We start from the raw sequence: 17,342 nt of genomic DNA, 5'->3' as shown, positions 1-17,342 counted from the left end.
ATTCTGACAGTTGCTTTTTGACCCTTATACAGGTTTCTCAGAAGATATGTGAGGTGGTCTGGTACTCCCATCTCTTTAAAGACATGCCACAGTTTGTTGTGATCCACACAATCAAAGGCTTTAGCTTAATCAATGAAACAGAAATAGACGTTTTTCTTATATCCCCGTGCTTTCTCCATAATCCAGTGAATGTTGGCAATTTGATCACTCGTTCCTCTACCTCTCCAAAACCCAGTTTGAACTTCTGGTAGTTCCCGACCTACATATTGCTGAAGCTTAGCTTGTAGGATCTTTAACATGACCTTGCTGGCATGTGAAATGAGTGCAATGGTGCGATAGTTTGAACAATCCTTGGCATAATCCTTCTTTGGGATTGGAATATAGTAAGTAAGTAAGTACATTTTTATTTATACCTGCCCTCCCCGCCAAGGCAGGCTCAGGGCGGCTTACAGAACAAGATATCACAATAACAGATAAAATCAATTAACAATATAAATACAAATATAAATTAAATTTAATATAAACTGATATTTTCCAATCCTGTGGCCACTGTTATGTTTTCCAAATTTGTTGACATAATGCGTGCTTCACTTTAACAGCATCATCTTTTAGGACTTTGAATAGCACAACTGGGATACCATCATCTCCGCTCGCTTTGTCGCTTTATCATGACTATCTTTGCACAAAACATTCCCTTGAATATCTCCAATATTCTTGAAGAGATCTCTTGTCCTTCCCATTTTATTATTTTCCTCTATTGCTTTGCATTGTTCCTTCAGGAAGGCCTCCTTATCTCTCCTTGCTGTTCTCTGGAAATCTGCATTCAATTGGGTGAATTTGTCCTTTTCACCTTTGCCTTTCGCTTTCCTTCTTTCCTCAGCTATTTGTAAAGCCTCATCAGACAGCCACTTTGCTTTCTTGCATTTCTTTTTCTTTGGGATGGTGCTGATTGCTGCCTTCTGTACAATGTCATGAACCTCCGTCCATGGTTCTTCAGGCACTCTGTCTATCAACTCTTGTTCCTTAAACCTATTCTTCACCTCCACTGTATATTCATAAGGGATGTGATGAAGGTCAAACCTGAATGGTCTAATGGCTTCCCCAGTTTTCTTCAGTTTAAGCCTGAATTTTGTGATGAGTAGCTCATGATCTGAGCCACGGTCAGCTCCAGGTCTTGTTTTTGCTGACTGTACAGAGCTTCTCCATCTTTGACTGCAGAGTATATAATCAATCTGATTTCTGTGTCGCCCATCAGGTGATGTCTATGTGTAGAGTCGCCTTTTAGGTTGTTGGAAGAGGGTGTTCGCTATGACCAGCTTGTTCTCTTGACAAAACTCTATTAGCCTTTGCCTGGCTTCATTTTGTTCTCCAAGGCCAAACTTGTCAGTCGTTCTGGTTACCTTTTGACTTCCCACTTTGGCATTCCAGTCCCCTATGATGAGGAGGACATCTTTTTTTGATGTTAATTCTGGAAGGTGTTGTAGACCTTCATAGAACTGGCCCACTTTAGCCTCTTCTGCATCAGTGGTTGGGGCATGGATTACTGCGCTATTGAATGGTTTGCCTTGGATATGGACTGAGATCATTCTGTCATTTTTTTTTGAGATTGTATCCCATTACTGCCCTTCTCACTCTCTTGTTAACTATATAGTACCTACTTGCCACTATATTCTGGTCCTTGCTTGTATTTACTAAAGTATGCTTTGTTGCTCTATTCAACCCTGCTTTGCAGAGTATTGCACACCTGACAGCCAATCAAGATGAATCACTCCCAGAAATGAATGGTTCTTAATGTAAGTAGTCCAAAATAGGAAATCTATTCAGTCTATTGAACTTCTTTGGCTCTGTTGCTCTTTCTTCCTCTAAGAACAATTAATTGATGGTGTAATGTTGTATTAGTTTATTTTATAGCAAATGTGTGCTACTCAGAATGCCATATTGCCAGTCTCAGGTTAAGAACATTCTTCCTGTTTGCACATCTGTTGCCGGTTTTGAAGATCCACTTACATTCTACTGCCTTCTTCCCTGGAGGCAGTTCTGTAAGTGTTCATGTTTGGTTCTTGATCAGAGATTCAATCTCTTCTTCTGCGGCTTTTCGTCATTATTCTGCATCATCTCATGTCCCATGCATTCCCCTCCATTATCCATGTGGATTGTTAGTGACTTTTATTGAAATCTGTTACTGACCATTGCCACATATACTTTACATTTTTCCAATTTTTTTCTGTAATTAGTTAAGTCACAGGCAATACTCCCCTTAAGCTGTTGAGTCTTGTGAGCCAAAATTCTACTTTGTGAGCTTCTCGCGTTAAAGTTGTGAGCTACTGCATCAATTAGTTTGCCCTGGAGCCATTTTTCCTGAGCTAAGATGAAAATGTGTGAGCTGAAGCCTAAATAACTATGAACTAGCTCACACTAACTCAGCTTAGACGGTCACAGTGTATCTTGAGTAGTCAATAGAAGTCAATATATATTTATTCCCATTAGGAGTTTTGAGTTAGAGCGGTTCCTCAGTGGAATAGGCTTCCTCAGGAGGTGGTGGGTTCTCCTTCCTTGGAGGTTTTTAAACAGAGGCTAGATGGCCATCTGACAACAATGAAGATCCTAGGGGTTGGACTAGATGATCTTAGAGGTCCCTTCCAACTCTAAGATTCTATGAGTTTTCATTGGTTCACAAACATAACTGTGTATTAGCTCTAGGGGGCACTGTGTTGGGCTTGTGCCATGCTGCTTGTTAAAGCTAAGACTCATCCCCTTCATTCTGACACAGCACACACACCTTTCTTCAGTAGAATGTCTGCTCATTTACATGCCTTTAGTTAAATTCTGACTTTCAGGTTGACCGATCATATAATTGTCCCTGTGCCCCAATCACCTGTGCCATAGCAGTTTTGTGTCGAGCCTCCAGTGAACTCTGGTGTAACTGAGAAAGGTGGGGCGAAGCACCAAGGTAGCTGGTCTACCAGTGGGACGACGGCCCCTCCTCCTCCTTTGACGACTGGAGACCATAGGTATTTATTTATATTAAGATTTATACCCCGCCCTTCTCACCTAAGTGTCTCAGGGCGGCTTACAACATAATAATTCAAACAACTTCAGTTTAAAACATTTAAAAATACAATTAAACCATAAATTAATAAAAACAAGATAGAATAAAACCGGCGGCCTATAGATACATTTTGTTCCATCCAAGATATTTTTCATTGTCAGTTAATGTCATAGGCCTGCCGGAAGAGGACTGTCTTACAGGCCCTGCGGAATTGCCCTAGATCCCGCAGGGCCCGCACCTCTTCCGGCAGCTGGTTCCACCAATAAGGTGCCGTTATTGAGAAGGCCCGATCCCTGGTGGATTTTAGACGGGCCTCCTTTGGCCCGGGGACTACCAACAGGTTTTGTGAACCTGAGCGTAGTACTCTCTGGGGAACATGTGGGGAGAGACGGTCCCTAAGGTAGGCAGTTCCTAGGCCATATAGGGCTTTAAAGGTAATGACCAACACCTTGTACCGGACTCGGAATATTACTGGCAGCCAGTGCAGACCCTGGAGCCCCGGCTGAATGTGCTCCCGTCTTGGGAGCCCTAATAACAGCCGGGCAGCAGCGTTCTGCACTAACTGCAGTTTCCGGGTCCGGCACAAGGGTAGCCCCATGTAGAGGGCATTACAGTAGTCCAGCCTCGAGGTGACCGTAGCATGAATCACTGTTGCCAGGTCGTCACGTTCCAGGAAGGGGGCCAACTTCCTCGCCCGCCTAAGATGAAAAAAAGCGGACTTGGCAGTGGCTGCTATCTGAGCCTCCATCGTCAATGAAGGCTCCAACAGCACCCCCAGGCTCTTAACCCTGCCCGACGCTGTTAACGGAGCGCCGTCAAAAACTGGCAGGGGGATTTCCCTTCCCGGGCCGCAGCGACCCAAGCAAAGGACCTCTGTCTTCGCCGGAACTGGAAGCAGACATATCGCTGGTGAGGCGAAGTGCATGCGGAGGTTAATTAGTGGAAAAGGGAAGGTGGGACTGATTATAAATTCAACCTGCAGTCCTGGGCCCTGGGGCGGTGGCTGCAAGGCCATAGGGACACGGGGGGGGGGGGTTAATTCCTCCCTGCGCCTCTGGGGCTGAACAGAGGCTGCCTCGGGTTCTCAGACTGCATGATCCCCTCCCTCACTACCCCGCTGCCCTCCAACAAATGAGAACTATGTTCCCATATGGCCTAAGAACAAGAACTGAACTTTCTGCTTTTAGCTTGCCTTGCACCTTCTGGACACGACCGCACTTTAAACAACATAAGATAAGAACTCTGTATTTTTGCACCGTCACTTTATAAACAACTGTAACTTTGCTGTAATTCTATTGTTCTCAACTACCAATTCTTGTAAAACGAGATGATTTTTAATTATTTATTGGTCTTTTAACTAGAATTTTGATTAGCTATATGGTATATTGCTGGCAAATTAATAGGAGATGAAGACGGAGGTAAAGGTAGAGATAGAGGTTTAATTAAGGAGCCAAGGGATTCATAAATTATTATCCTGGGGAGGGGAAGGTATGACGGTGGGAACAGGCAGATCTATAGGCGAAGGGGGCTGAGACATAATGGTGCTCGGCCACCTTCCAGCCTGTGTCCCATCCCGATGGTGACAGGTAGTGTAGCCAGACGAATGTACTCGCCTCCGTCACTGGTGTTATGTAACGCCAGGTCCATCAACAATAAGACCATGATCCTTCGGGATTTCCTGCTTGAACAGGATGTGGACCTGGCTTGCGTGACCGAGACCTGGGTGCGGGATGGGGAGACTGTGACTCTCTCCCAGATGACCCCCCCGGGATACTCGGTCTTTCACCAGTCCCGGACTAGCGGGCAGGGGGGAGGAGTGGCATTGTTCATACGAGAGGCTTACTCCTTTAGGGCACTCCCGGCCCCGAAGATTCCAGGAGTTGAATGTGCCGGCCTGATGTGGGACGTTGGGGAGGGGTTGGCGATCTGGCTGGTGTACTGACCACCTAACGCACCGGCCAGCGCCTTACCATCCCTGGTGGAGGCGGTGGCGGGCTGGGCGTTGGAGTACCCTAGGCTATTGGTCTTGGGTGACTTCAATGTCCACGCCGACGATGCGGCTTCCAGCCAGGCGTTGGACCTAGTGTCATCCATGGCGACATTGGAACTCTCCCAGGTTGTTACAATGCCCACTCATCAGGCGGGACACATGTTAGACCTGGTCTTTGTGGCGGGAGTTTTAGTGGACGATATTGCTACTACAGCAGTGCCATGGTCGGATCACTATGCCCTTAAGGCTCGTGTGGATGTATCACCCCAACCCTGTTTAGGCAGAGAGCACATTTTAGCTCGCCCACGGAGCCTGATGGACCCGGTTCCTAACGGCTCTACGGGATGTCTGGCCCACTGGCGACTCCCTGGACAACTTAGTAGAGTCCTGGAATGATGGACTCTCTAGGGCTATTGAGGAGGTCGCACCTAGGCGCCCTCTACGCCCCCGTTTGAAGCCGTCACCCTGGTTTAACCAGGGGTTGCGGCAACAAAAATGGGGCTTAGACGACTAGAGAGACAATGGCGGCGTACTCGAGACGAAGCGACTCGAACATCCTATAGAGAGAATTTGAAATCCTATGAGATGGCAATCAAAGCCGCAAAGAAAACTTACTTTGCGACTAAGATTGCGTCCGCAACTTCGCGCCCGGCACAATTGTTTGATATAATTCAGAACCTTACGACACTGCCACAGGGCAGACCAAATTCTATTGAATTGGAGATTGGCTGTGAGGCTTTTGTGAAATTCTTTGCGGACAAGATCGCGTCACTCCGCCCCGATCCCCCAGCCATATTTGAGACAGTTAGTGAAACCGAGGCTCCGGGCCTGTCTTCGGATTGTGTTCTGGATGGCTTCGGCCCTCTCAACCTGGAGGAAGTTGACAGGATCCTCTTATCTGCACGCCCAACAACTTGTAATCTGGACCCGTGCCCCTCCTGGCTTATTAAATCGTGCCAGAGGGAGCTTAGATATCCTATACGGGATATCATAAATAGATCCCTGATGGAAGGGCATTTTCCAACGCCGCTCAAAGAGGCAGTGGTCCGCCCCCTCTTAAAAAAACCAACTTTAGACCTGGCCCAATTGGCGCATTATCGGCCGGTCTCAAACTTGCCCTTTTTGGGCAAGCTTATTGAGAGGGCAGTGGCAGTGCAGTTACAGACTTTCCTGGAGGATGCTTCCATCCTTGACCCACTCCAGTCCGGCTTCCGCCTGGGTCATGGGACGGAGACTGTGTTGGTCGCCCTGGTGGATGACCTCCAACGGCATCTGGATCGGGGCGGCTCAGCGGTGCTGATGTTGTTGGACCTGTCGGCTGCGTTCGACACGGTCGACCATCGGTTACTGACCTGCCGCCTCGGGGATTCAGGGGCTGGCCTTACAGTGACTTTCCTCTTTCCTCGAAGGTCGGGGACAAAAGGTCGCGATTGGGGGTGAGCTATCCCAGAGGCGAACGCTCGATTGCGGAGTGCCTCAGGGGGCGGTTCTCTCCCCGATGTTATTCAACATCTATATGCGACCCCTTGCCCAGATTGTTCGAAGGTATGGGCTGGGTTGTCACCAGTATGCTGATGACACCCAGCTCTATCTACTTATGGACGGCCGACCAGCCTCCGCCCCAGAAAATCTAGACCGGGCATTACAGGAAGTGGCTGGGTGGCTCAGACTGAGCGGGCTGAGGTTAAATCCAATGAAGACAGAGGTCCTTTGCTTGGGTCGTCGGGGCCTGGGGAGGGAAATCCCCCTACTAGCTTTTGAGGGTGCGCCGCTGATAGCGGCGGACCAGGTCAAAAGCCTGGGGGTACTATTGGAGTCCTCCTTAACGATGGAGGCTCAGATAGCGGCCACTGCCAAGTCCGCATTTTTTCGTCTTAGGCGGGCAAGGCAGCTGGCCCCCTTCCTGGAACGTGATGATCTAGCAACAGTGATCCATGCCACGGTCACCTCGAGGTTGGACTACTGCAATGCTCTCTACATGGGGCTGCCTTTGTGCCAAACCCGAAAGCTGCAGCTAGTGCAGAATGCCACGGCCCGGCTGCTGTTAGGGCTCCCAAGAAGAGAGCACATCTGGCCGGGCCTCCGGGACCTGCACTGGCTGCCGATAGCTTACCGAGTCCGGTACAAAGTGCTGGTTATTACCTTTAAAGCCCTATATGGCCTAGGACCTGCCTACCTGAAGGACCGTCTCTCCCCGCATGTTCCCCAGAGAGTACTGAGATCAGGAACACAAAATCTCCTAGTTATCCCCGGGCCAAAGGAAGCCCACTTAAAATCGACGAGGGACCGGGCCTTTTCTATTATGGCCCCCTCCTGGTGGAACCAGCTGCCGGAAGAGGTGAGGGCCCTGCGGGACTTAGCCCAGTTCCGCAGGGCCTGTAAGACAACCCTCTTCCGGCTGGCCTATGACTAGCTGGTACAAGAAAGTGAGTGTAGCTATACTGGATGTCCGCTGCCCCGATGTTTTAAATGTTTTAAATGCCAAATGTTTTAAATGTTTTAATGTTTTTAATGGTTTAATACTTAAATCTAAATGTTTTATCTTTAACTTCTATTTATGTTATATTTTTGTGTTGTAAGCCGCCCTGAGCCACTTGTTGGGAAGGGCGGGATAGAAGTCATAAAATAAATAAATAAATAAATAGCCTGGAGCAATCTTTGTAGTTGCATTATTTTTGCAAGATTTGTTCTTCTTCTTCTTTTTTTTGCATGTAAACATCAAGAGTGTAAAAATCCTGATTCACTACAATTAATTCTCCTTTCTGTCTGATAAAACATCTCTTTCCAAAAGATGCAGTTTGTAATGAGGACATCTTGGGTTTTTCCATTTGGGATCTTGCATTTTATTGTCTCAGAGGCTATGCCTTCAGCCATCACAGAGTGTCCATCTGCAACACATAATTTCTCTTGCTTTTGCTCATTTAATGTTTTTTTTTTTAATTTCTGTGAGCACACATGTGAGCCGTGGTCCCACTGTCTGTAAACCATATATGATTTTTTGTGTGGATCCAGATGGTAATATAAGTCAAGTCTGCAGATTCAATGATGAGTCGGTGTGGATACAAAGACTCTATTTTATTGATACTGGTTGGACTTGGAACACTTTTCTTCCCATGGGGCAGCTAAGGGATGGGGGGTGGGGTTGGGATTGCAAGCAGAGCTCTGGAGTTCCTTCCCGCTCCACAGCCATGTGCAAAAAATAGTGTTTTAAAACTCTTTAACCCTTTCCCCAGTCACATGATAGGAGGTTGTCTGTCTTCCAAAACTGGAATGACTTACTTGAGAGTCAACCTTCCTGGGATCTGGCTGCAGCCACTGCAAAGCTTTCGTCTACTGTTGCATCCCCGAAGCCCACCCCCTGCTATCTTTTCCTATTCAGAAACAAACCATTCCCACCCCCACCCCCCATTCCTTGCTCGCCCTCTTGGCTGCCTTATCCCTTGCGGATCTGAGGACAGAGGAAAGAAGAGGCTTTTCCTGCCCTCCTCTTTGAGAGCAGTGCCCAGCAGGGCCTAGCAGACTGGACTAGACTTCAGCCCAGCTGCTGTTATCAGGGGGAGAGCTTGGGACACTGTTCTTTGAGCAGGGCGGCTGAGGGAAGGGGGGTTAGGACCACAAGCAGAGCTCTGGAGCTGGCGGGTGGTGACCCAGAATGAGCATGGATCAATCTCCTCCCCGTAGGGGCCCGATTCTCCAAGATCAACTTGGTCTCCGAGGGGAGGTGGTTGGGATCCTGTGCTTCATTTGTGGGAGACTGTGCAATGAGTTTGTGGATGGCAGAAAAGTGGAAAGTCTGCTGAAGAGACTGCCACCTCCCTTCCCTGCAAGCCTCTGCCACCCTATTCCACCCCCTGTTGCCTTTTCAACGGGACTTGCTCCCAGGAAAGAAAGTGTGTTTTCTGGGGTACAGTGGTAGTCAGGCCCAGAAGTGTCTCCTGCCTTGCACTCTTGGGGGGGGGGGCGCGGGGAGGAAGAGAAGAAACTCTCCAAAACTGAAATGCTCACATGCCTCCTAGCAGTGCTCTATGCTCTGGCCTCCTCCAGCAAGATCAGAGCAAAGACAAAAAAAGTGTTCCATTAATAATAAGGCAAGGGCAAGTGTGGCAGTGGGAAAAGGGCACTAGGGGCAGTGGGGCATGCACAGGAAAGGGTTGGGGGTGCTCACCACCTTCCCCTGTGGTGCCAGAGTGCCCTAGGTGTCTGTCAACTTGGTCAACTGGGATGCACCCTGGTGACAGCTTTTCTTCCCTTTGTTATTTATATTCAAAGGCATTTGACTAGTCTCTGCCCTCCTTAATTTTCATGCAAAATATTCCTTCTTGATTGATAACACTTTGGAGGGACAAAACATTCTTAGACTCAATTCAAGGCACTGTATTCTTATGATTCTGGCAGGCTGATTAAAATTAACACAATCATATCCTGATCTGCAATTTCTTTTCCTGCACATCCTAATTGCTCAGCTAATTCCAACATCTTGTCAAGATATCCTCAAAGATTCCCACAAGGCTGCATTCTCATGCTAAACAAATATTTCTGAAGGTAGAGCTGACTCTTTAAGGAGGATTTTACATGCAATATTTCCAGCTCAGTCCAAATAGCCTTTGCAGTTGGCATCTTAATGACACTTAATAGCTATTTATCTGTTAAACCTGCTCATTCTTGGTATTCCATTATACCCTATGGGAATCGATCTCCATAGGGAATAATGAAGTGCCCAGCAGATATTTCCCTTCCGCACCCCTGTTTCTGATGACTCTGAAGCAGGGGAGGGCCTGCTCCCACCTGGGGATTGGCATCTCTACTCAAGAGTTGCTGAACTTCCAACTTCTTCAAAGTAACATAGAGCAACCAAAGGTTCAAGTTTACCTTGTCTATGCAAATGACCTCTGAAAAGATTGTGCAACCAATGGAGGATCTGGGCTGCTTTCAAAGCCACTGGGAGCAGCCATGTTGTTCTGCCTGCTTCCCCCATCCACATTCAGCCTTAAAGACACAGACACACCATCCCAAGAGAGTCTGAAGCCTCCGGAGGTGGAAAGGCACATGGTGGCTGTGGGGGTGGGGCTTCCCCCCATCGGTCAGCTGACTGGGAGTGGGAAGGAGCCTGGGAAAGTGGGAGAACCCATGCTGGGACCTGGGGATTGGCAAACCTACATTCACCTGAGAAGCCCACTTGAATGATACTCAGAGCAAAACCTTACACCAACAAGGTCTTCCTCTTGTCTTCTCCTTATATGATCAAAGTATGATAGCCCCAGTTTAGTCATTTAGCTTCTGTGGAGAATTCAGGTTTGATTTCAACCCATCTATTTTTCTTCTTTGGTGGTCCATGGTATCTGTAAAACTCTCCTTCAACACCACATTTTTAATGAATAAGTAGCAATCTGGAGACAGACAATGAATGACACTTAACAGGAGAGAGAAAACACTGTCTTCAATTTTCAACTAGTTGATCTGTGGCTTCAAGCTTAAACAGAGGGCAGGAAGAGTGTTTTTGTCATTTATATACAAAGGGCAGAACAAGAATTTATTTTTGAGTGTGGTGTGAGGAGGGAAATTGGTTGCAATAATTGAAATTGGATTGGGTATATCTTTGCTCCACTCACAGTCACTGGAGGAAGTGTTTGAGCAAACAAAAGAGATCTGAAGTCCAGGGCTAGGAACTCTAACTGGGATACTGCAGAGATTCACAAGAGCCCAGATACACAGCCTATTCTATGTCATACTCTTCATTTAGTAAAGTGGAAGCAGAATTACAGTGCCTAGAGAAGGATGGCATCCTGGAACCAGTCCAGCTTTCACACTGGGCCATCATGGAATTATTACAAGGCTTATTCCTGGAATTCTCAGAAGGTGTTGCTGTGGCCTGCCTGCTTATTATCTTTTGTTGCAGATATTTCTTATAAGAAAAATATGGTAAAAATTACAGTGGTATGAAACAGAGTCACAGGGGGCAGATAGACTAGGAAGAAGTATGGAAAACTCATATGGAAATAATTTTCAAGAAATGGCAAAATTAAAAAAGGCCTATATTCTTTAGCCACTCTTCTCCCCCCCCCCTTAATTCCCTGTATCAGGTACATCAGACTATGAAAGGCCTTGCTGTACTCTACAGTTTGATAATGCTTTAGGCGGCACATCAGATTCATCAAGGAGTCTCTGTAAAGCTGATCATTCAAAACAGTTCTCAGTTTTTCATCTTCAGAGTTGTTTTTGCTCCCATCTAGATTTGAAACATAAATTCACTACGCCTGGCTGTTGCATCTGCCTCAAATTAAAAATGATTCTACTTCCCCCCTAAGTTTGGACTGGAGAAGAAAACTACAAGATTAAAAGTTTTCAGTTTGCCAACATCCTGAACATTAAAGTTGCTGATGACATGATTGCTGAAATGTAGCACAGGGCATCATACTGGAGGGTTTCTGGCTCTGTTTAATGAGGGTTTACACCAGAAAATATCTGAGAACATGCTGTTTGCCTATTAAAACATTTATAGGAAGGTATTTATAGGAAAGTATGCCAGCCCCTGCCAGCCCCCTGAGTATTTAACCAGCAAAGGAAGCATTTCAGGGCAATCAGTAAAATCCCAATATTGTAAGTCATCTACTGATACATCTGGCAAACTGGAAAAGTATCAGCCTTCATTTTTCTATGACAGAAAGCTACCTAGTGAGATGGGGGGTTTTTTCGATCTCAGATCAAACTCCTATAATGAGTAGCTGGAGAGTTATTTGGCTGCTGTGTTTCAGTGGATCTCTCTGGGGACGTCTAGGAGGCATACTCAGTAAACAAAAAGTTACACATGTAGTTATTCCTGCATGTGTAAATTCTAGAGCTGTGTTCCAGGATCTTTATTCTATGCAGTTCTCCAGAAAAGAGAGATGTATCTCTATTCAAATAGATTAGGGATAGGAAAGAGTATTCAAGAGTCATTTCATTGGCAATTACCAAAGTATATTTGCAATATAACACAAAGCAAAACCTAATTCCTGTAGTTATGATGGTACCGTCAAAGTATCACCCATGGCTAGTTAAAAGGGGAATGTAGCCAAGGGAGGCTAAAGGGTTTCAAGAGGATGAGAGGTGCTGGATAGCTAAAGGAATTCAGGTAGAGAGGAAGAAGAAAAGAGTTGTTTTATATCCCACTTTTCTCTACCCTAAGGAGTCTGAAAGTGGCACCTTGAGAGGTGGGTGGGGCTGAGAGAATTCTGATAGAACTGTGACTAGCCCAAGGTCAACCAGCATGCTATGTGTGGAGCAGTTGGGAATCAAACCCAGTCCTCCAGATTAGAGTCTACCACTCTTAACCACTACACCACGTTGGAAGGGATAGAGCCAGTGGGAATCAAGTGCTGAGGGGAATGTTTGAGCTGGAAGATGCTTGGGATGAAAAGTGAACAGAGTTGGTGGCAGAACAAAGTTTGATTCCAGTGGCACCTTTAAGACTAATAAAGTTTTATTCGAGGTATAAGTTTTCATGTGCAAGCACACTTCTTCAGATACATTAAAACAGATACAATGAAAGAGTGGTGACAGTGGTTTAAGAGTTTAATGGGGGCAAAAGGAAAGATGTCAGAGTTGTAGTGAAATGGGTCTGATGGACCTCTGCTCCATATTTTTATCCAATCCCCTCTTGAAGCTGGCTATGCTTGTAGCCGCCGCCACCTCCTGTGGCAGTGAATTCCACATGTTAATCACCCTTTGGATGAAGAAGTACTTCCTTTTGTCTGTTTTAACCTGACTGCTCAGCAATTTCATTGAATGTCCAGAAGTTCTTGTATTGTGAAAAAGGAAGAAAAGTACTTCTTTCTCTACTTTCTCCATCCCATGCATAATCTATCATGTCAGCCCGCAGTTGACGTTTCTCCAAGCTAAAGAGTTGGCAGAAAAGCTCAGATGGAGAGTTCAACAGGTGTGAGAGAGAAGGAGAGCAGAGTGTGAAATCAGTGCATATGCTTCTAGTTCTTGAAGTGAGAGTGAACTGTATCATCCCATGGCAGCTTGGCTGACTATAGCACCCTCTGAAGAAAGATTTAACACACTTCAGTACTGTGTGACATTTTTTTTGAGAGAGAATGATAGTTTTGTGTTAAAATAGTATCTGCTACTTTCATACCATCGTAATTTTTTTTCATATCCAGGGAGCACCATATGTACTACAAGGAGTTACAATGGAATCCATGTATGTATTTAAATGCTTTTGAAGTTTAATGTGAAGTCAGATAATAACTAGCTTAAAATCAAACCTTCAATACAAAAGGAAATTTCAATTCAGTTGCAAAAATGACTTGTTCTCCTGACCTATGGATATGCAATCTCAGTACATTTCACAGATAATAGCTTACTTTCTTGGGTTCATAAGTAATAATGATTCTCACATCTTACGTCCATTGATACTCAGTCTGCAAGAAGGCTTTACAGTGCAATCATAAGCAGGTTTACTGAAAATATTGCAGGTCTATTCAATGGAACCTACTCTCAGGAAAAATGTTATTTAAAAAAAGGTAAAGGTAGTCCCCTGTGCAAGCACCAAGTTGTTGCTAACCCATGGGGTGACATCACATCATGACATTTTCTTGGCAGACTTTTTATGGGGTGGTTTGCCATTGCCTTCCCCAGTCATCTACACTTCCCGCCAGCAAGCTGGGTACTCATTTTACCGACCTCGGAAGGATGTAAGGCTGAGTCAACCTTGAGCTGGCTACCTGAACCCAGCTTCTGCTGGGATCGAATTCAGGTTGTGAGCAGAGCTTGGACTGCAGTACTGCAGCCTTACCACTCTGTATCATAGGGCTCCTTCCAAAATGTTATTAAGATGCCCTAAAACGAAGCCCCATGGTGCAGAGTGGTAAAGCTGCAATACTGCGGTCTGAACTCTCTGTTCATGACCTGAATTCGATTCTGGCAGAAGCTGGATTCAGGTAGCCAGCTCAAGGTTGATTCAGCCTTCCATCCTTCCGAGGTCGGTAAAATGAGTACCCAGCTTTCTGGAGGTAAAGTGTAGATGACTGGGGAAGGCAATTGCAAACCACCCCATAAAAAGTCTGCCAAGAAAATGTCATGATGTGACATAAAAAAAAAGTCTGCAGTGAAAACATCGTGATGCAACGTCACTCAGAGTTGAAAATGACTGGTACTTGCACAGGGGATCTTTCCTTTCCAAAAGTCATTTACAATATAACTCTATGGAAAGTTTCTTCAGTCTTAGAACTTTAAAATTAGACTAAAGTAACACTGCACAGGTTGTACTGCAAGTCAACTGAAAGATAATTTAGATAATTTCTAAATAATCAGTTTTTGATTATTTAGAACTGCACTTCTTTCTACATTCTTATAAACATTGTCCAAAACGAGTTTGATGGATCAGTAACCTATTCAACATGCATGCCTTTGACTGATACCAGTTGGTGTAATGGTTAAGTGTGCGGACTCTTGTTTGGGAGAACTGCGTCTGATTCCCCACTCCTCCACTTGCATGGAATGGCCTTTGGTCAGCCATAGCTCTGGCAGAGGTTGTCCTTGAAAGGGTAGCTGCTGTGAGAGTCCTCTCAGCCCCACCCACCTCACAGGTGTCTGTTGTGGGGGAGTAAGATAAATGAGATTGTGAGCCACTCTGAGATTCAGAGTGGAGGGTGGGATATAAATCCAATATCTTCTTCTTCTACCCTCCTAAACAGTTTCATTTATTGTTGTTTAATATACATGGATTTTCTCTTTACAACATGTGTTGACCTATAATGTGACTCAGCCATTGAGAGAATGCTATCTTTTCTTTTAAAATTACACCTATTTCTTGTCCATTTTATTTGACATGGAACTCAATGGCTTGAACCTGTCCCAGATGGTCTATAGAAAAAAAAAACCTCCTGAATTCAACAAAGATTGTATTTGTCTGAAATCAAATTTTGTTCACGTTTTCCCACTCATTTACAGGAAGAGATCAGAGGACAATTTTTAGTAGTGATGGGTGAACATTCCCATGCTTAAATTGACAAAAATCTGGTGAATTACAAGAAATGTTGGACAACTCAGAAAAATCAATCCATAATAAACATTCTAAAATAGAGAAGCTTTTTCAGTGCAAAACCCCACTACTTAGTTTTGTGAGTATTGGATTGTGATTATTTTCATGCTATTTTCTGTTTCCTTGCACTGTTTCTCCAGCAGATTTAATAATTTATTATATAATAATATCAACATTATACCTTTATTATACACACAAATTGTTTATGTTATACAAATAAATAAAATATAAATTACATATAATAACTATACAACATGTGCATACAATAGCAGCAATTATATGAAATCAGCTGTGAAAAGGGGAGAAAAAACAGATGGAAAAGACAAAGAAAGATGTTTCTTTACTATTCTAAAATAAAACATAATCTATTGGGCCTTTCCTGTGAGCCACCAAACACTGGGAAATGTAGATATGTGGATATCTGGCATCATCATATCAGACCTTGGGGACTATATTTTTCAAGAATGGTGATTTGATATGGTCCAAATAGCATTAGAAGGGTGGAGAAGGGTGAATGGTCAGTGAAGGGGTAGAAATTAACTTTTCTTTGCTTCTTTCCCCTCACCTGACTGCAGCCATTGCAATATCTGCCAGTAAGTAGTATGAAGACTGGGGATTGAGAGGAAGAAGGGGGGAAAAGAGAGTGATTCTCCAGTTCAGATTATATTTCTATATATTTATTTTATTTATACCCTGACTTTCTTTGAGAGCCAGTTTGGTGTAGTGGTTTTAAGTGTGCGGACTCTGGGAGAACTGGGTTTGATTCCCCACTGCTCCACTTGCACCTGCTAGCATGGCCTTGGGTCAGCCATAGCTCTGGCAGAGGTTGTTCTTGAAAGGGCAGCTGCTGTGAGAGCCCTCTCAGCACCACCCACTTCACAGGATGTCTGTTTTGGGGGGAGGAAGATAAAGGAGATTGTGAGCCACTCTGAGATTCGGAGTGGAGGGCAAGATATAAATCCAATATCTTCTTTTTCTTTCTCACTGAGACTCAAGGTGGATTAAATAGTGTTAGACAATGCAATCAAATAACATGAGGCACACAACAAAGGATGGGATAGGACAAGGAATATAAATGTATCAGAAACTATGGACACTTTCGTGCATGCCAAATAATGCAGTTTCAGTCCACTTTAGCTTCTGTTTGCAAATGGATTTTGCCATTTCACATAGTGAAATCCAGTTGCAAAGTGCTTTGAAAGTGGATTGAAAGTGTATATGAAAGTGCATTATATGTCACTAGAAAGAAGGCCTGTTGTGAGGAATTCTGGTCCTACTGCATTGTTTATAAGATCCCTTAAGTTAATTGATTGCATTGTTTTACACTGTGCCTCAAGACACTGTGAGAAAAATAGACTGTAAATAAACAAATAAAAATGAGGCAATACAATCCTGTTCTGTTTATAGTTCAGTCCAAAGATGAACAGAGTTTACCTTGAATATGAAGTTAATATTCTGAGTCTAAGAAATACATATTTCAGCAGTGAAGCAAATTTTCACACAAAATCAATCCCCGCCCCTTCCTTGCTGTCCTAATTTCTCCCGCTATTATTTTCCCTGAGCTGGGGTCTGAAACTCCAACTCCTGTGATCCTGGAGTTGGGGGAATTACTGTGTGGTTGTGTTATTATATAATTAGGTAGATGGAAGAATGACTGTGTGGTTATGTTATTATATGATTAGGTAGATGGGGAAATGACTCTGTGGTTGTATTATATGATTAGGTAGATGGAAGCAGGTTGATTTAACCAAGGACAAGAACTAGGCTCATTTAATAATTGAACCAGGAGTTTAACCAATAACCACCAATAACCAATGCAGAATTGTTGCCAATTGCCATAATCTTGAATGCTTTTCAATTCTAGAAAAAATTACCTGGTAAATATAACTCCATCCAGCCTTCTAGAGCTATGTGTTATAATGGCTGGTCAGAATAGCCCCAAGGAAACCTGGACTCAAATGCTGTGAAAATCACAGTGGGATCTATCACTTTCTTTTAGCATAACCATTTTCACAAGATGGTTAGGATGAAATGGAACTTGGAAGAACTACACACACTACCCTGAATTTCTTGAACACAGAATGGGATAGAATATGATAATTAATAGGGACTTTCTGAATATGATTCTGAAAAACTGAAGTGAAGCCTGTCTTAAAGAAAGTACCTCCAAATGACTGCAAACAGTCCAGTGGTACTTACTCAAAAAGATTACCATTAATTGACATTTTCTATACAACTGCAGAATAGAGTTATGAATGATTTAAAGATCTTAATCA

The sequence above is a fragment of the Heteronotia binoei genome, chromosome 4, assembly GCF_032191835.1.
Source record: "Heteronotia binoei isolate CCM8104 ecotype False Entrance Well chromosome 4, APGP_CSIRO_Hbin_v1, whole genome shotgun sequence".
Lineage (NCBI taxonomy): Eukaryota > Metazoa > Chordata > Lepidosauria > Squamata > Gekkonidae > Heteronotia > Heteronotia binoei.
The sequence above is the reverse complement of the archived record's forward strand: the minus strand, read 5'-3'. Positions refer to the sequence as shown.